The following is a 24,635-nucleotide window of genomic DNA, read 5'->3' as shown; positions in this document are numbered from 1 at the left end:
CTGTGTGAGCATGGCACTGTCTCCAGCTCCTGGTCACAAGCAGGCTGTGGGCATGTTTCTGAGAGGCAGCAGTGACAGTGCTGGTTGCAGGATGTTGGAAAATTGTATTTTCTATGGAGAGATTTAGAGTCCAATGTATGTTCCTTAACACATATAAAAATGCAAGTAGGTCAGAACTGGGCAATGAACTCAGGGTTTTCTCATATGTCCTGAAAAATGCTTTTAGTAAAGCCCAGGTTTTCTGATACTTGCATGACTGTGAATATTGATCCTGCAGTGTTTTGTATTCAAGAATCACTACAGTTTGATTTGGCTTGAGCAAATTATACAAGAGCCCTCTTCAGAGTGGAACTGTTACTACTCTGATGATTAAATAACCTTTATTTTTTTTGGCATTTCAGTCCAGCTAGCTAAGTCTCATGATCTAATTACAATCTGGTATTTTATAACTGAAGAGACTATCAAGAACCTCTAAACTAAATATTTCAGAAACAAAATGTCTTGTCTGAGAGTTAAATAAAAATGGTAAAAACAAAACAGTCTTGATTTTATTCATCACTGTTTACATTTTAGTTTGTTCATTAATGTTTAATGCACAGAATGAAAACTTAATGACCCCAGCATGCAGAATTTCACTTTGTCCTGCATCTTTGTCTTTTTTTCTCTTTCATTTCTTGGGCAAAAAATGCCCCCCATTTGCCATTGTCTAAAAATATTGGGAATGGCTGAGCAGTAATCCCTGGCAGCAAATAATTTTCTGTCTTAATGAATGTCACCATAAAGATGATGACCATTGCTCGTATATTAGTGTGACAGAATAATTTGCTACCTCATGCAACTCTTTTCTATTAGCATAGGTTAGTCAATAGGATTCCTGTACGTGAATAAAGCTGATCACCCCCTTTATAGTGTCATTTGAAAATTTGGCCTGCATCTGATTAGTAAGTCAAAGTGGGTGGCTACTTGCAGATGTTTTACTGTCATTTCATAGTAATCATTAATTTTTTAAACAATTTAACACTGGGCCTTAGTCAACAGATGAAAAACTATAGTGAGCTCAGGTTATTCAAGTCTCAGGTTATCATTTAGGTTCATTCTATGTTTTACTTGTCACATGTAGTGAGAAAAAAAATAGGTAATACTCCAGGTAACAGGAAGCATCTTTTGCACTAGCTTTAGGAGAACAGAAAGGAACCAAAAAAAGTAGTTATTCTTGTATCTCTACTTCTATCTTCCTTTTTGGTGGTAGGGCTTAATTTTCTGTACTCATGTTGAGGGACTTTTGTCCTATGGCTTTTACTTGAGTGAAAGTGGTAAAACCCATTTTTTGTCAATCTATGACAAAGAGAATGTATTCTGTGCAGCTAAGCAGAAGAATCTGAATTATATACTAGAAAGGGAAGGATGGTTGGTGTTTATAAATTTATGCATAAGAACAAATTTTTCACACTCCTGGTGCCTCAATGGTGACTGTGGAGATGGGGCAAGGAGTATATTGTATATGAAGAAAGGAATATGAAGGCACGTTGTTGAGATGTAGCTATTGCTGAGAGGTCACACTGGTAACAGAATTTTATTTTCAGGCTCTCAAGACTGCTAGATAAAATGTCTCTTTTAGCTGTTTTAAATCCATCTCTTCTCTTCAATACAGTTGATCATGCAGTATTCCACTGAGTAACATCTGGTAATTCCCTTTTCCCCTATTCTTCTCTGAACAGCCTAGACATTCTTCTATTCCAGCAAAGCTGTCTGGTTTTGCCTAGGATGTCTTTTGAAGAAATTGTTGTACACCTTGTTTAGGGATTTCTGTTTGCAAATATCATGTTGATTTATGTTTACTTTCCTGCAAAAACAAAGGGCATAATTTTCCTGTTGATACAGTATAGGAATAATAAACTTTTGGTAAGGCAGAAATAGTAATGGATACTAGAGGGGCAGAACTTAATCTTATTGGTGTTCAAACTCAGCATCCATCACTGTTGTGTCTGACTGCCCCTCAAAATTATAAGTGCAGCATCATCTCTTCCTTCAGGAGGGAATTGAAGTTGTTTGATGCTTTTTATTTTTCAGAGAGATTATAATGAATAGGTTAGGCGGGGAATTAGACTTACACTTTTCTGGGGTTCCTATGTGGTCTTTTCTAGTGGTAAATTGCACTTTTGCCAAGTAACTTCTTTTTTCTCTTCATCAACATTTCTTTCTTGAGCTTGACATTCACTTCTATCACTTAAGTCAGTGCAACTGACTCCAAGTGAGATTCAGCCACACATTTAAAAATAAAAAGGAGCTATTTTTACCTCACCTTACTTTAGATAACATTAAAAATAATTTCTCCTTCTCTTGTGTTTCCAGCATCCACACTCAAGAAAATATATGGAAATGATGCCTCTGATGTCTCCTTGGTTTGACTGGAAAGGAGAAGCTTGAAAAAGGCTTTTCATATGACTGTTTTTATAGACAGCTATGTGGCCACACAGAATTGTTCATTGCTAGCTTTTACTGATATGGCTCACAGCCTCCTAAGATAATTTTTTATCATCGAGCAATTCATCTGCCCATTTTTCTAGGGTGCCATGCAAACTAAGTAGTGTGCTTTCTCTATTTCTCTGCAGACACATACACACATACTTCCATCAATAGTTTTGGGATGGTTTTTTTTCAGCTTGGTGAATACAGATAATTTGAACTTAATTCCAAGAAAATAAGAGAGAAGTACGGTTAACAGTAGTACCTGCAAGCACAGCTGAAACAATGCCTGAACTTTTCTAGGTCACAGGTATTTTTTTTTTTTTTTTGCTTCTACACCACTGTCTGAGAAGCAAAAACATAAACCACAGAAAGAAAGGTTGGTACACAGGTGCAGTAGTTGCTATTGAACTGAAAACACAGTGTGGTTTTTGTGGCAGTTGCCATAGAAACAAGATCATTTACAGAACATAATCCCATTAGGAGAAAACATTTTTAAACTGAGCTAATTGTACATGAGTTTATATTGCTTCACAACCTGTTTTTGGAAGATTTCATTTTTAAGATACTAATAAAAGACTGATTAAAAGCATTACACATTGTCCTAAATTGCCTACAGAAAGAGAGGAGATGGGAATTATGTAAATTATTGCAGGTTTCCTTAGCTTGAAACAGTATGATCAAGGAAATTAATTCATGTTCTCATTTCTGTATTAAAAGTCACAAGCTAGCAGCTGTACCTATGTTATATTATCAGCTTGGTTACATTCTGGTCTTTCTAAAAGCATTCCTCAAATGACTCTTTTCCTTAGAGAGTCTGTTCATTCCTTTAGATGTCTCCCTGTTCTAGAAATTTTGGTGACATTTCCTCTGCACTGATTTGTGCACTAAGAGATGTAAAAAGCCTGTTGATAATTGACAGAAAGCAAGCTAATGGAGTGTAAAAATGCAGAATGAGTAAAACTAAGATGAAATGTTTCACCTGTGGGAAGGCAAAGTTGGATTTAGGAAAAAATCTGAAAGTAAAAAGGAATGCTGAGATCTGCAGGTGCCATAAGGAATGAGGGATTTCCAGCTAAATACCCTAGAAGTCTTGTTCAAAAGCCTGTCCTTTGTATTTTAGCCTTGCTTCAGAGAAATGTTGCTGCCAAATACCTGTATAAAAGAAATAGAGATGTCAATGGTTAAGCAGCAGGACTGTACCTATTGAATTATAACTGATGGGACTGTTCTGCTTAGTAATGTTTCTGGCTACCAGTCGCATTTTCATTCAAGATATGATCTGAAGATTTCATTGGCACTGCAAGTCAAGGAGGTCAAGAGCTCAGAAAGTTTCAAAAGGGATTTGGATATCTGTATAGCAGCTAAAAATCCCTGGAGTTACACAATATTGGTGATTATGCCTCTTTGTCTTCTCTCCCTTTCTAAGCCTCTCTGCTGCATTTAGATCCTGTTACACCTGAAGCAAATGGGGTCAGTGCTGTGGGAGTCGTGGTGTGATCTATATGGACACAAACTCTTATGCAATACAGCAACCCTATATAGCTTGGGAGCAGCAAACACCACAGCTCTAGAGGCCAAACTGGATCTTGGTATGTGGGTTTATAGCTTTGTATAAGCTTTCCCTAATTTCAATTGGATCATTTCCAGCTTACATAGATCCCAGGGAAACTATATTTTAAATATACAAGCAGACTAAAAACACGCATTCACCTCCAGCATGAGGGGAGGCAGGGAGCTCAGAGCCCAACTCATCTTGGTCAGGGACACGTCAGAGACTGTTTTATGGAATTGAAATGTCTATAAGAAGAGGTTATGGAACAAATAGTTGGAGTTCGTGGTGACCTAACACTGTAATTGAAGTCAAGGATAAAACTGTGGAATTGTGAGAATTGTGAGCTGTGGTATGTTGGCTCTTGTCTAAGACTGCTGGAAGCCTGGAAGATGGCAAATATGACACCAGGCTTTTAAGAATTTTTAAGGACTTTTAAAGGGTTCCAGAAGAGATCATGGGAACTACAGGATGTTAATCTGGAGAGATAAATGTAAATCTATCTATACCAGTCAACAGAAAAGGAAATAGAATAGGTGTCGCCCTGTTATTTTAAAAGTTTCAAAGTTCTTCTAAAAGTTTTCTATGCCTTCTGATGTTTACATATTTCTACTGGAGTTCTCACGCTGTTCATGTAAATAATGATTGTTTTGCATTCTTCTTTGTGGGAGGAGAGAATTGATAAGCTGTTGGTTTGACCAGTGCGGTTGGAGAGGTGGCATTTTCATCCTCCAATCCACTGTCACTTTTGGAATTCTATATATTGTGGAGTCAGAAATAAACTTCCTCTTTTTTCCCTCTTTTGCATCTACTGTGTGTGCGTGAGTTATTTCGTGTCGTAGTGCGACAAATAGGAAATTTATAGAATTAAGAGATGGGAGCCATGGAGCCATGAACTTGGCTTTAGCTTAAAATACAAATAATTAAAAAAGGTCTGTCTCACAAACTCATGTCAACAGCCATGTGGACAAGGAGTTCCAGTTGATAAACTCCACTTGTAACCTAATACTTGCATTTCTAAAAGGCAGTTTGTGAGGTCCGTCATCAAAAAAAAAAAAAAAGACAAAAAGGAAATTAAGAAGATATAACAATGAATGTCTTTATATAAATTGCCAAAAGGTAGAAAAGACAATGGGTATCAATCACTGCTTTCTGTCATAGAGAGGTTACGGATAATGTTCTGTAGGGAACTGTGCTATTGAGCACATATAAAAATGACCCAGAAAAGGTACTGAACAGTGTTCCTATTAATTTTTCTTATTACACTAAAGTAAACAAGGCAACAAAAAAAAAAAAAAAAGAAGAAAGCTTGTTGAGAAAACTGCAGAAGAGCCTTAGAAGCTGTGTGACTGGCTTAAAAGGGCAGGTGAAATTCAATGTAAGTGTAAAGCAATGTATGGAGGAAACAGGATCCAAACTTTACATATCAATTACTTGTTCTGAGATGACCTTTAGAGATCAAAGTGAAATTTTAAAATTAGGGCTGTAAGGGTTAAAAAACTAAACAGAGGAAAACCCAAAATTACAATCTTTAAATGACTCAAATCTGAAAGAGTATTCAGGGAGTGTTTCATCTGCAGATACCGACCTGTTGGAGCAATTTCAGAGGACGGCTAGCAAGATGATTAGAGGAATGGAACACCTCTCTTATGAAGAAAGGTTGAGAGAGTTGGGATTGTTCAGTCTGAAAAAGAGACAGCTCCAGGGTAACCTAATTGTGGCCTTTCAATACCTGAAGGGTACCCACAAAAAAGGTGATGACAGACTTTTTACAAGGGCATGTAGTGACAGGACAAGGGGGAATGGATTCAAGCTGAAAGAGAGTAGGTTCAGATCAGATATTAGGAAATTCTTTATTGTGGAGGTGGTGAGGCTGGAACAGATTGTCCAGAGAAGCCACATTCCTGGCCGTGTTCAAGACCAGGCTGAATGGGGCTCTGAGCAACCTGGTCTAGTGCAAGGGGGGTGTCTGTGACAGGGGGATTAGAACTAGATGATCTTTAAGGTCCTCTCCAACCCAAGCCATTCTATGATTCTAGGTGTTCTGTGCTTTCTTGGGCATCTGCTTTTTGGCAGAACATGATTGAAGAGGCATCCTTGACCTGTTGCCTACAGCCATTGTTAATCTAGATGCCCTTTTATCTTGAACTGGAAGTGTATACAAAGATATCTACAAAGTTCTTGTTAGTCTTAAGTTCCTCTCCAGAATGAGAATCCTCCTATGAATGGTTTTCAAATTAGTGAAGTAACTTTACAAACTTTGTTGTCCTTTTTTCCTTCTCAAAAAATAACTGCTATACTAATAGGTGGCACTACACCCACAAATACCAAAGAGAATATTTGATGTTCTGACAGGATTCAAATATTTGTCCTCTCTAAGTAGAAAGCATGGAAAATATAAATTCCATCAGAAGAGCTTTCTTTCTCCTCTTCACAAGAACTTTAGGGAAGAGGGAGAATAGGTAAAAAAGAGTGTAATGCATCTGAATTTGCAAAAGACTGTAATGAATACAAACAATAAATGGCAATATTTTTTAAAATCAGCCATTAAATGATACATTGAGGCACTATTAATGATGTATTATTTAGGATGTTTTTATGTAGTCAACATGATATAAATTATTGGGATGGCATGTGGCTTATTTTTGTCATGATCTACTAAAAAGTTCCTTGAAAAGTCTTTAGCTATAGTTTTTCTACTTAAAAATTATTTTCTTGCAGCTCAACTTTAAAAAGTAATAACTCTTCTGCAAAAATTTCTTGTCATTTTAAGAAAATACAAGTTGTTTTTAGTTAGCTGAAGTGTCTCACCTTATATTTTAAAAATTGAAAACTAAGTGACAGGTCTGTGAAAAGGAAGAAGTAGGAATCTGTAAAACCTTTTATTTTTAAAATTGTCTTATGATAAAACCAAGCAGATTCTTATGTAAATATGTGAAAATAGCAAAATAAAATGGCTTAGTTAATCCAAAACGAAGGGAAAAAAACCCATTGAAAATATTGTATACTTTCACTCTCCATCCTGTTTGAAATCTTAAAAATTATCACACCTTTGCCTAACTCTGCTAGCTAATAACTAGCTTCTTGGCCCAAATGGAATGTTTTCATTTCATTATTCATTGCACCTCATTAATCTTGCTCTTTAAGGTCAAAGCATAAGTGACTCTCTCTCTTTATTCTTTTTGTTTTTCCTTTTCTAAATCAACTAAAATATCCAAACCCTAAGGATAGCTATTATGCCTTCAGTAAGAAAAATGCATTGCTTGCAAAACAACTTTGATTCTTGTTTCCATTGGATTTTTTTAGTCACATTTAACATTAATGCCAAATCATGTAGTGCTGACCTATATGGTACTCAGTTGATTTTACTAGGTCATTAAAAGACAAAACCGTTTTAGTTTTCAGCCTTTTCAGATCATGATGCTCTGTCTTATTCTGGACAACAATAACACTTTATACAGAAATAAATCAACAATTATGATGGCAGAATAGCATTAACCCCCGCACTCCACATAGTTCAGCTCTTAATATGACATGTCAATGACAAGACATGTCAGTGTCAGAACAATTTTTAAAGTGAGGTTAGGTCTGCTGTGTCACTACTTAAATTAGACACACGGTAAAATACATATTAGACTGCTGCCCGTGAAAGTTATGAATCCCGAGAAAACTTTGTATCCCTGATCATGTAACACTTGGATCATTTTAGATTGCTTAGGGTGTTAGACTCTCCAGAGACAATGTCTCTCAAGAGACAGCATGGCCTCATATGAATTTATTAAAACACTCCAGTTTTAACCCTGAAAGCTATTTGCTGTTTTGTTTCCTCATCATGCTTAAGTGAAATTTACCACTTCAAAACATTAATGCTGTGAGCATTGAAGTTGATGATCTCATCATGTAAATTGTTATTAAGCATGAAGGATCTTCATCTGCACATTAAAGACTGGTCTAGATCCCTAAATGCTGAACCAAAAGGTAAGCTCTCTTCAAGGCTGTGGTAATTTGGGCCATTCACTCAGCCACTGCTCTAACAGGGTCTCATTCAAATGATAAAATAGAAAAAAAAGATATTTTATAAATCTCAGCTTTGTGTAATCCATGCCTTTCAGTTGAAGGATTTTCAGATGGAGAATTACCTTGAATTCTCACCTTGAATACTGTATGCAGTTTTGGTCACTGCCATATAAGAAAGATATTAAGTTATTGAAAAATGTCCAAAGGAGGGCAACAAAGATGGTGAAGGGCCTTGAGGGGAAGCCATATAAGGAGTGGCTGAGGTCACTTGGTCTGTTCAGCCTGGAGAAGAGGAAGGACACTGAGGGGAGACCTCATTGTGATCTTGAACATCCTCAAGAAGGGAAGAGAAGGGGCAAACACAGATCTCTACACTCTTGGGACCAGTGACAGGACCTGAAGGAATGGCATGAAGCTGAGTCAGGGGAGGCTTAAGTTGGGTATGAGGAAAAGGTTGTTCACCCAGAGGGTGGTTGGGCACTGGAACAGGCTCCCCTAGTCAGACATCACAGCACCAGCCTGACAGAGTTCAAGAGCATTTGGACAATGCTGTCGGGCACATGGTGTGACTCTTGGGGTGTCCTGTGCAGGGATAAGGGTTGGACTCGATGGTCCTTGGGGATCCCTTCCAACTCAACATATTCTATGATTCTGTAATTAGTGCTGAAGTTCTTTCTCGCTTTTTGCTTTTTCCTGCTTCAACCACAAGTGAGTAGAGCACACTGGAACCTTCAGATGCAGGCCTCCATTGGTCTGAGACAGGGTGTTGGTGAAAGAAGATACTGGTTGGCAGTTAATGATTCAGAAACTTTGGGGATCACTTTTTAGACTTCTGGTGTTGCTTTCCTTACTTCCAGAAGACTGCTTTAACTTCAGCATTGATTTGGGCACGAACAGCCCATGTTATCTTACATGAATATGGTAACATGACGTCCAGGGGACAAAGTCATACACTGAAAAGAAACTGTGATGAACAACTGCATATATATTGGGCAACATTTAGTAAACACGGTTTTATTACATTAAAGAAACTGGTGACATTTTCTCTTTATTGCCTTGCAGCTGGGCTGCAGCACCCACTCCTTCTTCAAGCAGATTCTTGTAGTTCTTCAATAATTTCCATATCATAGCTGTGGTATTTTTCTGTGTTAAAGTACTATGTATTGATCCTGATGGTGACTTATCAAAACACGATTGTTTTTGTTATTTGCAGACAGTCTATGAATCTACAAATGATCTGATTTTTTCCCCCATCAGGATTTTGTATGGCTCAGTAGTATCCTTTTGAAGGAATATGTTGTCATTTTAAATTGTATTGCACACTATTCATTACAGTAGCTTTCTTTATTTAAGTAAAATATGATCTCTTCCTAAGTTGTCTCTCTTTAGTGCTAGAGCTGGGAAAAAAAAAAATAGTTCACCTGTATGATCCCTGTTTATTTTTTCCAAAAGAAGCTTGGATCATATATTTTGCAGATAGTGAAATGTTCTTTTTGCATGTTTTCTCCTCAGGTATTTTGCCCTCACCTTTCTTTCCCTTATTTCAGTTGAGACTGGCAGTAGAAGCCTCATAAAGTCAAAAGCCTCCCTTATAAGATTCCCAGTCCAACCTGCATTTTGAAGCAAAACTAGTAATCTTGAATCAGAGTGATTTGAAACTTTCCAAACCAAACTCCAAGTCTTGTAAGTTTTCCACATCAGGTTGCCGTTATACATTCTACATTTAGGCAGGAAATTGGAGCACCTTCAACTAGGAAGTAGAAATAGTTTACGTATCTCTATTTGATGTTTCTGTTTGCTGCCTCTAAAAGTCTGTCTTTTGTTATTTCTTTTTAGTGTGGCTTCTTCCCTATGATGGATTATTTCAGAACTGTGTGTTATGCAAAGTAATAGATATGGGTTCTGAGAATACATTAAGTTTCATCCAGTTGCCTCCCATTTTGTCACGCTAGCACTGAGCTGAGCAGTCCAGACAAAGGCAGCATTTATGGGCACAAAGGCTGCACGTGGAGCAACTGCTTGTGTGCAGTTTGGTTCTGGGCAATCCAGCAAAGTATCTAAACATCATCCTAGTTCTGGATGTTTGTATATAGCCTGCTCCAAAGACCATGGAGAAGAAGGGTACTTAAACTCTAGCAGAGTTTGAATAAGAGGATAATATTTTTTTTCCTTTTCTCATGAGTAGAGACATCTCAATATCTCATTTTTAGTTCTCAAAAGAAACAAACAAACAAAGGCCCTTTTGTTTCACCAATGTTGATTAACATTCATATTAGAGCTTTTACTTTGTGTTGATTCTAATGTATTCTATTATAGTAGCTACCATGATAAATTGATTTCCAGGGAAGGGTAGCCTACTAGATAGGTACTACAGTATTCCAATTAAATAAAGCTTGTGGAATTAATTGTTTAATACTTTGTAGGGAGGAAAAAAATGCTAAATTTTGAGGCTACACTTAATATACTCCACTTTCACAGAAAATGGCAGATGTCCCTTTCCTTGCAAGACATTAAATTTTCTCATTTATCCGAAAGAAGTATACAAGACTTTAGTTATCCCTTGTTATTTCTGAAGCAGTAGTTTCAAAGAAAATATAATTATTGAGTTCTAATATGACTTGCATTACTCCTGCCAAATGCTGTTAGGATCCCCCCACTACAACATTAATGTATAGGATCTGATGAGACATAATTATCTAATCCCTGTATTGTAAGTATGAAGCCTCAGCTTCTTTCACTCTTTTTTCTTAAATTATTAAAATCATACAAATGACAGGAAAAAATCTTTTCTTGTTGCTTGAAGTTTTAGAATCACCATTCTGAGCCCCACAGAGCTCCACTTAATGAGTCTTTTGAAAAATATATCAGGAAATAAACTTGTCCCTTGAAAGAGATAAAAAGCCTAGAAACTGTAAACTTCATTTCATAGAACAAATATCTTTCTAGAGAACCCACTCTATACAATAATAAGCTGTGATATGGAAATCCCTGAAAAACAAAATTCTGTTCTGTTTTCATCAAGGTCAAATCTGTCTGACTTTCTCTTAGTATTTTAAAAGGGTTCTTGTGGGAGGAATTGGTAATGATTTTCAAAATGCTTCAGAAAGTGAATGTATCATCTGAGAATATCTAGTCTAAAGGTAAATGTGTTACACATTGACATTTGTATGTTGTTCAATGGGTTAACTCTTATTGTAACAGGTCAAAGGTGTTCAGATTGAATAGGTCTTTTCCAAAAATCCAGTAACAACCCTTTGTAACCAAAATTTCTGTTCTGTGTTGAAAAGGATGATGTTTTGGAAATCTCTACTTAAGTAAATCTCTTCCTCTTTTTAGTGATAAGAGTCTCAGGCACAGATCACTTATACTGGAGTTGGTGAGCTCTCTTAATTGTGATGGTCTTAATCCAGAGAGGGAAAAAGGGATTCAGGTAACCCCTGTATCTAACTGTAACCCAAACACTGAAAACAGTTAAGATGGTGGTTTAACCAGGAACCCAAATGTACTTGCTTATGGCAATCTAAATGGAGAGGTTATGTGTTAAATAGTAATACATTGGGACTCAGAGTGTTATCAAAGAGGATGAAAAATGCTGAGCAAAGGTATTCCTGGAAAAGAAATGACAGTGGCATTTGAGTACAGTGTTGAAATAGAAATAGTCCTCTCTTAGAATAATGAAAAGGAGTAGTGCCATGTGAGAACTCAGTTAATCAAACTGTCCATCACTAAATATAAAGCTTACTTGCCTTTGATCTTTGCAATGTCTCCTCTGGGAATTTTCACTAAAGCTTTGGTTCAATAACTGCTGTGGTGGTTATATATTTTTTTCTTTCTTTTTTTTCTTTCTTTTTTCTTTTTTTTTTTTTTTTTTGAGAGAGGGAGAGAGAACTAAACCTTGCTTCTATGTAAGTAGTCTTACTGGTAGCTGTTAACAAAAAATCTGAGTATGTCTGGAAGGAAAACAGGATGGCAAAGATATTTTTTGTCTTGCCAAGGGAAGGGAGCTTTTGGCATATTTTGGAATATGCCTGAGATCTTTGCAGTCTCTGAATTTTACAGATTAAAAAAAACACAATGTCAACTGACTTATTCAATTTTCTGCTAATATTGCTGTGTTAGGGTACGTTGCTTTCAGATCCCATCTCCAGAGGTAAGATGCTAAAGACAATTATTGTTTTGTGATTATGCTAGGAAAATATCATTCCATAATTGTATTGCTTTCTATATTTTTACTTGTTCATGCACTACTGTCCAATGTCACAGAATGGTTAAGATAGAATTTTCATCTGAGTATGGGTAGTCTCATGTCATAGTTTTGGTTGAAATCAAAACATGCTTCTGAATTTTTATTTTTATTTTAACACAGACACCTCTGTCATAACAGAAAAGAACAAAACCAGATGGTTTTTTAGTATCCCACTGATAGAAAGTGTAAGAATAGAAAAAAGGAATAGGCAACTATATGTCCTTGGATCCTCCAATTTTCAGGTGGTTCTGAGGATCTTTTAATTGGCATTTCTGTGGGTTTCTACTAGAGCACATAGCTTTGTAGATGCCATTTTTGTTTGACCTCTTTGGTAGCTGTTGCCAAAATTTAACAAGACTGGAAAAGAAGAGACTGACTCCATACACGTACCATAGTATGAAATCTAATGTTTTCCTTTTCTCTCTTTCTTATTTAAGTGGTAAACAATATAAAAAGAATACTTTCAAAACCACATAAGTAATCCTGACTATCCTACAGCACTTGCTGGACATTTCTAATGCAAAATTAATTTGTTAGCCACTCCAGAATATTTATTGAAAACAACTTAGGGGATATGCTCTAAAAGTTCGATTCCATTCTGAAAAGTGACAATACTAAAGTGTCACCTTTTAACTTATCAGGTCTGTTCCATATGTGTTCAGAGTTTTATCTGTTGACTTCTGTGGCAAAAATATGTCTCTAGTGCTTGTTTTATTCATGTTCATCCTCCAGAAGTGGCACGGCTCCGTGAAGAGATCTTGATTCTGCTCCTTTCTGTGTATATTTATCATTAGAAGTACTTTCTGAGTTTTAATTAAAGGATACATCAGATAGCCTCAAGAGACTGTATCTGACCCAGTGATGTTGTACTAGTTCAATGCATACATAGATGGAAGTGGAATTACTGAGATGTGATTACAGATCTAATTAGTTCTGCACATACATTATTTACTGATGGTCATATAGCAGAGAGGAAAGATCCAGACTGACTTCAAATGCATAGTAATTTTTTTAAATTGCTACTGGGAAAGGAACTGGGAAGCAAATTGCCCGTCTCTAAAACAGATTTGATTGGAAATTTCAGAGAGACATTAAGTTCTGAACTCCATCCTGCCATTTTTACAGGACTGCTTTTCTTAGAATAATTCTTTGGATTCCTAAGCGGTGGAGTGTGTCCAAAGAAGGACAACAAACAGGGTGAGGTGTCCAGAGCACAAGTCTGATAAAGAGTGGCTGCAGGAGCTGGCTTTGTGCACTCTGGAGAAAAGGAGGCCCAGCTCCCTGCAATTTCCTGGAAGGAGGCTGTAGCCAGGTGGGAGTTGGTCTCTCCTCCCTAGTAACAAGTGACAGGACAAGAGGAAACAGCCTCTTGGCCAGTGGAAAGTTGCACCAGGGGAGGTTTAGATTGGGTGTTAGGAAAAATTTCTTTATGTAAGGGGTTGTCAAACATTGGAACAGGCTGCTCAGGAAGTGATGGAGTCCCCATCCCTGGAGGTATTTAAAAGATATGTAGGTTTGGCACTTGGGGACATCGCTTAGGGCTGCCAATGCCAGGTTAATAATGGATTCAATGACCTTAAAGTTCTTTTCCAAACTAAATGATTCTAGGATTCTATGACAGTGAGGTAATTTGAAAGTTTCTTGATTTGTGTTTTGGCCTTGTGTACCTGAGAAATTTGAACGAAATGATCCTTTCATCAGTTTCTGTTCATAATTGTTGCAGAATATTATTTTTAGCTTGCTAGTGAGATTCTTTGTGTATATGACTCATGTATGCCATACTGCTGATCTTATATTTATTATTTATACAGCCATGCGTATTCCATGAAATGGACATGTTTCTGTCACCTTCATTGATGCCTGAAGTTTTATGGAGAAAAAAACAGCTAAACTAAACAGCTAAACTGGTCTAAAAACCAGTTTTTATTTAAGATGGATAGGAGGGGTTCAAAACACAAGCTTTATTTCCCTTTAGATCCAAGTTACATCAAAGCCTTCAAGTTTTCTCATGGGAATTAACTAAAATTCTGTAATTTACCATGAGTTGATATTTGGATGCTTGCTCTCTATTCAAATTTCCCAGATTCAACAGAGCATAAGTTCCTCACTAGGAAAAAATCAAAAAACATTTAATCATAAAAACATTATTGTGATGCTAATAAGCTTGGAATCTGTGGTAATTAATATTGTATAGAAGGGAAAGCCTATAATGGGATTAAAATTAAGAAAAAAAGAAAAAAGCATTTCACCTCTTCTCCAAAGCTCTTCAACCTCCCAGTGTAGTACATTTGGATTCTTTAATAGATTAAACAAATAGCAATTACATTGGAAGGTTCATAGGACTAGACTTATGCCATATTATTCAGTTGAATGTAGTTTTAGAAATGAGTTATTGCAGTATTTTCATATTTTCTGCTTGCTTTGCCTTTATGCATCATTTAATTTACAAGTGTTATCTAGCTGCTGTTAGTAAAGTTTTCACCTAGGAGAGATCTATAGGCTTTTGTGGGTAGCTCTTGTTCACTCCCTGGATGATCACTTATTTTAATGAGAGAAATAAACATGGTGGGAAAAGCTCTTAGGTGAATTGTTTCTATCTCAAAATACTTTTCTACATTTGTATCATCCTCAATGCAGCAAAACCAAAAAAATCTTTCATAATTGCTGCGATAAACTGCTTTTAATAGCCTGGTAAAAGAGAAAGAATAAAACTGAAATGATGGTTCTTGTGACTGAACAGAGAACAGAACAACAAAGATGGCTGGAAGTGGAGAATCAGGTTAAGCCAGCACAATGTTGGGGCACAATGTGTGTGTAACACCCACAAAAGAAGCTGTCCTGTAAATCTGTTGCTCTCAATGTATTCATCTCTCAGGGGATTGCATGCAATTGATGTGATGTTGGAAAAAGTAAATGAACTCTGTGTAATTCTTTGCTTAGTAGGCTATTATAGGGCTCATTGCTTCAGGCTGTTGACCAACTTGTTGATGACATTTTTGTCCATACATTAGGGAAGGGTGAATCAATATTGGTTATTAACAGTGCTTTTGTTGCTGTGAGCCTCCCTTGCATAAGGGATATGATCACAGGATCAGCTATGATGCTCCCAGCTCTAATATTGATTATACGCATGAAACAGAAATATAAAGAAAGAAATATAAAGCCAGCTTCTGCCTTTTGCTATAAATTATGCCCTGCTATAAATTATGATGGATCATTTTTAAGGGTCTCTTTTCAGTTCATTGGAAATAATTTTATTTTTCAGATTAAAAAATATTCAGCTATGGGCATTGCTGTTGATCTCATTCAATGGAAATGCTCAGTCATCAGCACCTTAAGATGCCTCTGTATTCTGATTGGATGCTGTCTCATCCGTGAAGTATTCCTCTCTTGTCTCCTCAAGGTTGCACTCTGGATAACCTGGTCATTTTCTTTTCCCAGGAGCATGGGATTCATTTTGCCTAACTTTAGCATTGAAACTTTAGGTGTTTAGTCAAAAAATCTGGGCCTACTGTAGTCCATGGAGGAGACGTCTCAATGGGTATTTGTAGATGTTTATCTGAGATACAGAAGATGAATTGTCCTCTTGAACATCACTTCCCACTGCGAACATAAGCAGTCTGGTCAGCTAGCTGTGTGTAGGGGCTCACTTTTTAAACTAAAGAAAGATTAAGCTCATCCTATTTAACACTGTCTTCTGAGAGAGTACATAGGCCTAGGCAACATGAAAGGTGTAATGAATAGTAAATCAAAACAAAAAGGCTCAAATTTAAATCATGCACCTAAATAAATGGTATGCCAAAACATACAGATTGCATTGACTCTAGCATGTAAAGATAAACATATAAATATAATATCTAAGAGTCTATCTATCTATCTATCTATCTATCTACCTCCTGACTTAATATCTAGAAGGAAATTAATCCTAAGGAAATCTGAATGATTTGTTCTATTATTTCTCTCTACTTTAAATGAAATGTTGTCTCCTCTACTATGTTACTTGAGATGACACATATATTTAATATATATTATTTTAGTCTGAAGGAAGTAAAGGAATATGATCCCCATTTCACAGGTGACGAAGTGTGACAGGCCAACTAATGCCTGAAGTTAGGCTCCTTTCTGATTCAATTTCACTATTTTTAGGTGACAACAAATTACCTTAGAAGGACTTGTAGTAGAAACTTCAGCTGATTTCCCACAATACAGCTTCACACACCAGATCTCTCTTTTTTTTTTTTTTTTTTAACTATTTATTTGTGAAAATCTGCTGGCTCATCAGTCTTAGTTTAGAGAGAGAGCATTTTTCCTTGGAAGAATACCACTATCCTATTGGACACAGCAGCAGCATTTATGTACGTCTTGAATGTAGCCAAAATAATCAGCCAGTTCTGAGAAGAAAAGTGGATAGAAATTATTTCTTTACTTTTAAGAGATGAGAAACAGGGATGTTTTAAAAAATAAATGTTCTTTTCTCCTGGGTTTTTTGGAGTGAGACATTTCCCTCTCTTATTTCTGTCCAAAATTTTCTTCCTTATGTCTTCTCTTTTCCCCTGAACATAATATTTTAAGAATTTGGACAGTGTATTTTTCCTTTGATTTACTGCAAAGTATTTGCACCACTATTTACTTTTTAGTTTTTCAGTAAGAAACAGTGTGCTAAGTATTCTGGTTGTGATTTTTCTCCCTGTTGATTCAGTAGTTTCAAGAAACTTTCTTATTTGCACCATCCCATTCTGATTTGTCTTTCTTTGCTGACCTGACATTATCACAAAGACACTCTTAACTAGTTTTAGATGGTAGAGAATCAGCTAAAGCTCTGGTAGTCAGTGGAGAGCAGAACACAGAGCTTTTAGAGGATCAGCCATGCTCTGAAGTCTCTGTCTCCTTCTCCCTCCCCATGGGAAGGAGACATGGCTTTGCTGACATGCCAGCAGCGAGGTGTGATGAGTCTGGGCCAATGAGTCTCTAGCCAATTGATTAGATGCTAACAAAGAGTTAACTGCTGCGAAGGTGTAGTTTAACAAGTGTTTCAGGTAAGAATCACCATTTTTTAATAACTTGGGAGTGGGCAGCAGCAGGGAAGTGCCATGCATAAAAACCACACACACTGGGAATTTTCTGTTTTCATTCAGAGCCCAAGTCAGCACAGGTCTTCCTAAATCTATGCTGCTGACATATATACCTGTATCCATTGTGCATGGAATTAATCATACATCTAACAACATGATCAGCAGTTTCCCATTAATTTCAGAAAAGCTTGGGTCAAGCTTGAGTTAATTTCTTTTGGTTGCTATGAAGTCAAATTTGTTAAGGATTTCATCTGGTTTAGCTTCTTGTTCTCTGCTACCCCAAGAATGATATGGTAAAAATGAGACTGTGTAGATAGTACAGCCCAAATTACATAATACCCATGGGCATATAGAAGCAATTTTTTGACTTCTTAATATTTTCTGCCAGTTTCTGTTAAGAGTTTGGATTTAACGTAGTCATGGCTCGGGACTGACTAGCAAGATTCATTCTGCAGTGCTGGTTGGGAAAGAGAAAAGAATCTCCTTTTCCTCTTCATTTTTCAACATTCAGCCTTTGGTAGGCTCCAACAGGGTACTTCCAGGTTCCCCTAAAAGGTTTGAAATCTGTCAGCTCCAGAGACTTTCAGCAAGACCTGCAATCCCCTAAGACACTGCTAAAAATCTCTCCTGGGTGTCTGTTTCTTTTCTGCCAGTGATGGCGGCAGGCTGCTGATCTCTTCAAAGCAGGTCCTGTGGTCAGAAAGGTGCTTGCCTCCCCCTCCAAGGATGAATATCTGTCAACAAGGTGGTTCATTGGCATTCTGCTGTGAAGATGGAGGAAATCTGCCTGTAGCGACACACCACTGGCAAGGTCGGTGAGACAGAGAGAGAAAGAAAAGAGTTTGCAAGGCTTTTGCTCTCAGTGGGGGAAATTAAAGGTGGCTTGTGTTATAAAATATTAAATAGTGATTTAATCAGCAGTGAGATATGTAAGTGAGCTTAATTAGAAATACATATTATTCTTTGACTTTAAAGCACAAAATGAAAAATTAAAGCAATCTTAGAGGATATGTAATCAGTGAGGAATAATATGTTGGAAAATGAGCCTGATGTTGTAATTGGTGTATGCAATTAAAATTAATTAATTTTAGTTAGCATACATGCATGCAAATATGAAATCAACGAATTTCAGATATTAAACTCATAATTATAGTGATACTATTGCCAGAGCTAGTGACAGAGGAATTGACTTTTCAATGGTAAATACTTGCTCTTCACATTTTCTCTTTGCTATCATGTCAGGCTGAAACATAATGATTAAAACTATTTGATCAGGCATGATTAAAAAAAAAAAAATGTTTAAATTTCCCCTCATTTCGACTTGTGCTTCCTAGCTTCTCAGCTGTATCGGTTATACTCACCTCTGGGGTAACTGCAAGATATTTTTTGATCAAGTGCAATTTGAGTTTAAGAAGTTCCCACCCACTCACTCACTGGTTGATAGACTTCTCCCCCCGGCCCCTGCCAGATTGCTCTCCCTGTCTCTTTGCTAATATAGTCTTGAGGAGATGTGCTGTAAGCCAACTCATTGAATGATCTGGCTTTGTGGAAAAAAAAAAACAACAAATCTTCTCTCTGCTTTCTCTGCAGATTCTCTAATAACTGTTCACCAAACAAAGTGATTTTCTTCATTTCACCTACAAATAAAACCCTCAATGCTTGCAACAAAATTATTCCATTGTAAGGAAATTGTACAGAGTAGCAGCCCTCTCAGCTCTGGTCAAAATTTGCTTTAAGTCTTTCCAGTTCTTCACTTTGGTGACTGACAACATATTGTTATAAAAGCTCCTGCTTTTCCAAAAGTCATCCAAGGTAACATAGGAGCAATTATAACACTGAATGATTATATTGCTACCAAAATGAATAAAGAGTCTAAAATGACAGGAGTACCAACGACTACAGCTATTATTAAACATTAGAGAGGGTACATTACGCTTTAACATTTTTTGATCCAGTTTAGCCTAGCAATCAGCACCACATTAATCCCCTTCAGATTATACATGCAACCAAAACAGAAAGCAGACCCCTGTTGGCTCAAGGTGTCATTAAAATAAAAGCTTTTAAAACAGCTTTAAAGTAAACTTCCTTGTTCTCCCATGGTACAAACGTACCTGTAAGAAGAATTCAAGGACATTCGCTAAGAGAGATGGAAAGGAAAGATGTGCTGATGAGTGAAAAGGAGGGCAGAGCTCCCCTGCTTCAGTCTCTGCATACCTGCAGAACCAGCACGCTGTATGCCACCATGTCTTTATCATTTACTCCAATATTTTTTCCTGTTCTGGCAGCGGTCTTTTCACTGAAAATATGTTTCTTTACTAAAGTCTCCAGGTATTTAAAAGCAGTCATTTCTCATACGGGGTATCTTGCCCAGGTTACAGGAGCAAGGTGCATGGAAAGGATGCAGTAATCCCTGAGGGGCAATTAGGCAGGTACCGCCGGTACACCTTTGTGCTCAGCCTGTCGATTTGGTGAGGAGAGATGAAGCTGCATTTACTCTGGCTTCCTCTGCATATTTCAGGTACCTGTAGATTTTTCTTTCGACATCTCCCTTCCCTCTCATTTGCACTGTAGCCTGTAAGTGTGCACACTGTATGCTAAATGCAAATTAATGTATTGAAGGAATGATAATTAGGTGATGTAGGTAGTGTGTGCAGAAAGATCATGTTTGTGTAAAAATGGAACCTGAGCAGAGTTACACAATCACCAGGAAAATGCCTGATTTGTCTAAGCATTGCCACTTTTATCAGCTGCATGCAATAGCAACAGGAATCAAAGCAGCTAACTTTCCATTGTCTCAGGACAAAGGTGCCTGTTTGATTCAGCTTCAAGGGCTGCATGCACAATCAGACCCCTGGAGATACTGAAAGGCAGGAACCAGAGAGATGCTTCAACAAAGTTCATAGGGAGGAAGCTGCCTGCATGGAAAGAAAAAGACTGAGAAAGGAAATAAAAAATGGAATGGGACATGAATACACTCTGAGGTCACAGAAAGGTCTAAAAGGGGAAGAAGATATTCAGAAAGACACTTAGAATGGAAATATAGTTGCTGTTAAAACTAAACAGAGACATTACTTAGGTTTAATGAAGCTGAATTTAATCAAGAAGGAATTGAACAAACTGTTTGATGGTTGCACATTGTAATGTAGCAACATGGTGTGACAGTTTTGCAGAATGGTGCAAATGCTGTCCCTGCCCCCACAGGGATGGAGGTGGAGCAGGCAGCCTGCACAGTGGCCCAGCTCCTTTCCGTGTTAGGAGGGGTCAAGTCTCTAGAGCCCCCTTTCCCTGGCAAGTGTGGATCTCAGGTGCTGGAATGGCAGGGGAGAGGACTGCCTTGGGGCGCTGTGTAGCAGCCAGCTAAAAGTGAGAAGAGTCAAACTGGGAGCAGCTGGATGATTAAATCTCCTTTATTCATTGGGCCACTGGATCTTCTGCATATTTTCTCCAAGATGTATGTCTCAGCTTTGCCAGCCACATGGCAAATGTCAAGCATGGTCGGCCCAAATTCTGTGTAGAGAACTGTACCTCTGTGTATGTGCTTGCACTGCACAGTCCCTGCTTCCAGAGGTTTGGAGGAGCAGACATCCAACAGGCTGTGTGACACCTTGGCCACCCTGCTGTCACCTCTCCCACCAAAGAGTTGCTCTTAGTGAGTGCTCAAAAAGTAGGGCAATGCAAAAGTAAATACACAGCTGCAGTTTTCTGGGGTCAAACCTCTGACTTTGGGGACTGCTTTGTCCACTAGTGATTCTGCAGCTTACTTTATTTATACTTGCTGCTCTACTTCTAACAGTGTGGCTCCTGGCATGCTGCTTTAAGGTGCTGAAAAAATGTGTCCATCTATGGGTTCCACACATCTTACTTCCTGCAAGGTTGGAGTGCAAAGAGAGCGATTTAAGGGCAAGGACAGCAATTCAATCATGCTGACACTGTGGATCTGCTGCTCTGCTCTCTGAGCCTGGCTATCTGTCCAGTGCTCCATGCCAGCTGTGCTCAGCGCTGGCTGGCATGACACTATTGTTTGCATTTGCCTTTTGGCACAATGGTGTGTCTCAGAGAAAAACAAGAGTGTCTGAGGAGGTGTGTGCTTGCAACATATTTCTGTGGCAGTAGCTTTTGCTGATGCAAACATGAAGAGAGACTGGTGAGACCCCACAGTGTGTGACACAGTGGCCATAAAATTTGAATGAAAGGAAGAAGAGATAAAAGTTTAATTTACTGTCTTGCTATTTGGGCAACAGATATAAAGAAGTTAGTGATTTTGTTGCCCATGTGGCTCTACAGTCATCCTGATCTACTGAAATTTCATTTTCACGTGGCAGAAGGTACCAGCACAGCTAAGATACAGGTTTTGTTTTCTTTTTTTCTGAGTGAGTGAAAACAAAGGACTGAACTCTGCTGCTTTAGAATGCAGATGTATTACTCTCATCAAATTTTATTATCAAATTTGGAGGTAGAGTTTATGGCAGGCCATTATTTCAGTTTTATACCCTGAGAACTTTTGCATGGTTCTTTAGGGAGGAATGCTTTTAAAGTCACCTTATTTTGCCCCCTTTTCCATCAACAACTGTTGTTGGTAGTTGCAGTAAAAACAAATTCTGATGTGTGAAAATAACATGCTCTGTTTGCTTTTCAACATGGAGAGATTAAAGGGAATAGTGTGATAATTATTAATTTTGCTCTTTTAAGTGAATCTACACATTTTTCATCTGTCCCCACTCATTTTCCTGAAAAAGACGTTTTTCTTTTTATCTCATTTTTGTCTGATAGCTATATCTTGAGATTGGAAATCCCTGTCCTGTTCCTCCAACCAAAGCATAAAATAAATGCAAATAACATAATCCTGAGTTCATATGAATACCTGAGGAAGGAAGAGATGGGTCACTCTAACATCATAGTCTTTGATGAGAGCAGTACTATAATTTGATCAAAAGGACTAAGCTTTGCTTAAAATTTTTTGACTCACTGAATTTTTTTTGTTGGGTACTGAAATTAAAGCTATGAACAGAAACTACTTTATTGCTTGCATTACATTGTGTTGTGACCAGTCATCAGGGAATTTAATCATCACCTTCTAATGTTAGGAAAAAAGAATATTTAAAGGCAGAGTATGGTGACATAAGTTCAGTGATATTTTGGGAACCTAGCTGCTTTGCCTGCTGCAGAAATTTTATGTCTTGACTTTGTGCTTAAGACCCTCTTGCCATAAGTGGGAGTGAGGCTTTGGAGATAATAGAAGATTGATCTTGGACCAAATGTGTGTGGCATGAAATAGTGAGGTACTGGCAAAACGACAGGAAGGAAAGTTAAATGGCTGATTGTACACTTATTCTTTGATCAAAGGAGGAATTCATGTGAAATATGTAAATAGAATATGGATTTTGTATCAGTCAGGGATTGAAATGGGCCAGTATTTAATCACATTGTATTGTTGCTTCTCAGAACTTTAAACAGATGTAATGACACTTTTTAAACATATAGGCTGCAGGAAAAATATGTTTCATTAAGTATTCTTAAATTTTCATTTTGACCCCAGGTAATAGTGTAGAACAATGGTGATCATGGATGTTGAAAAGTCAGGCTCCTGCCACTCATAAGATTTTCAAAAATTGGTCAGGTTAATGTGTTTAAATTCAAAGTGAATGGATCATTTAATCTGATACCTCCAGGAACAAAAAGAAAATGCCAAGTCTGGTGTGACAAAAACTTTTGTTAGTCTCCAGCCTGCATATGCTTAAGTTTCTGGAGCTGAATTGCCTTTTGGAGGTTGAACATTCTGAAAGTGATGAGAAGTACAAAGGCAGTTAAAGGTACACAGGCAAAAAGTATATTGCAAAAGGAAACCAAGGATTAGCAGGGAAATTGCAGGCTTAGTATTGGCTGACTTTAAAGTGATTTGTGGGCAGGTTAAATAGTCTTGTGTCATATCCTGTGCCAGGATTCTAAATATTTGTTAGCAGTTGCTCTGCTAATGCCACTGTTGAGGAAAGGATGCATGGTTTCTTGGCAGGTCTGCATGCCTAACTAGGAATACTTTCTGGCCCATGCTGCTGGAGGCTATTCAGCTTCCCCAGGGCTGGACCAATATGAGCAGGGAGTATGAGGGGATATTCTCCAGCTAAGGGTTTCCAGAGAACAAGGGCCTTTTCTCTGGGGTGCTCCTTTTCACCAGATGGGCTTTGGGTCTGAGATAATGCCAACACCATACCTAGGCCAGCAGCTCAGTATGCTGCTGAGTGTCTCAGCAGATGGGTAACAGGAGAGACTCAAAGAACACCTGGAAGCTTTTAATTTGGCACAGTGCATCTTAAATCAAAGCTGTAGATGTGTAGGGCATTTTCAACTGGCTAAAACAGCTGTAGACACCACATCCTCACCTGGGCATGTACAGACTGACCTGTCTGACTTCACTGCAATCCTTCAGGCTGAAGCTTCAAACTGACCATCTCAAATCTCATTTAAGAGTCTTAGAAGCCTCAGGTTGACTTAACGTGCACCAAACAATAGCAATAAATTGCCGGAGAATCAAGGAAAGTGTACAAAGAACTTCTACACCTGACATGGTTTATTTTATATCTATCATTATCAAATGCAAAGGTGGCAACTCATCCCTTTTTTTCAGTTTCTTGTTATTTGCTTGCGATTTTACCAAGCTTCAGCAAGTCGGGCAAACATTTTTTGGGCTTGGTGTCTGCCTTAGACTGATGATTTGATTATATTGTTGGTATTTTGTTTTCTGCCTTTTGATATTTAAAGGAGCTTTATATACCTTTTCTCATTCTTGGGTTTTAACACTTACGTTTCTGCTTAAAGCTCAGAATTTTTGGACTGTTAATGTTTTGTGATGAAAGAATCAAAGGAAAGCCTTTCACTGTCATTTGAAGGTTAATTGATGTGTTCTTTGGGGCATTCATCTTGGGACAGCAATACCCAGATGACAAAAGAAAAATGTGTTTCATCCAAGGCACTGACCTGGTAAAACAATGGCCTTTGATTGGGCTGAGAATTCAGTGTGATTTCTCTGCTCTCTTGAAACAAAGGGAGAAGCCTTCAACTGCAATGCAGATTCCTTCTCCTGTGTTAGACCCACCTCAAAGATCACATGCAACTTTGCTCATACCCTTGTGCCCGTTTATCACTGTGGATCTGATCACTGCCAGCAGTTGGGGTCTTTAATCTGATAAATCTGACAGGAGATGCTTATGCGTACCATTAGGAAGGCAATATTCCATATGCTCTCTAATTGGTTTGAATTTATCCTATTATTTCAGCATTTAAATGT

This window comes from Vidua macroura, chromosome 1 (assembly GCF_024509145.1).
Source record: "Vidua macroura isolate BioBank_ID:100142 chromosome 1, ASM2450914v1, whole genome shotgun sequence".
NCBI lineage: Eukaryota > Metazoa > Chordata > Aves > Passeriformes > Viduidae > Vidua > Vidua macroura.
The sequence above is the reverse complement of the archived record's forward strand: the minus strand, read 5'-3'. Positions refer to the sequence as shown.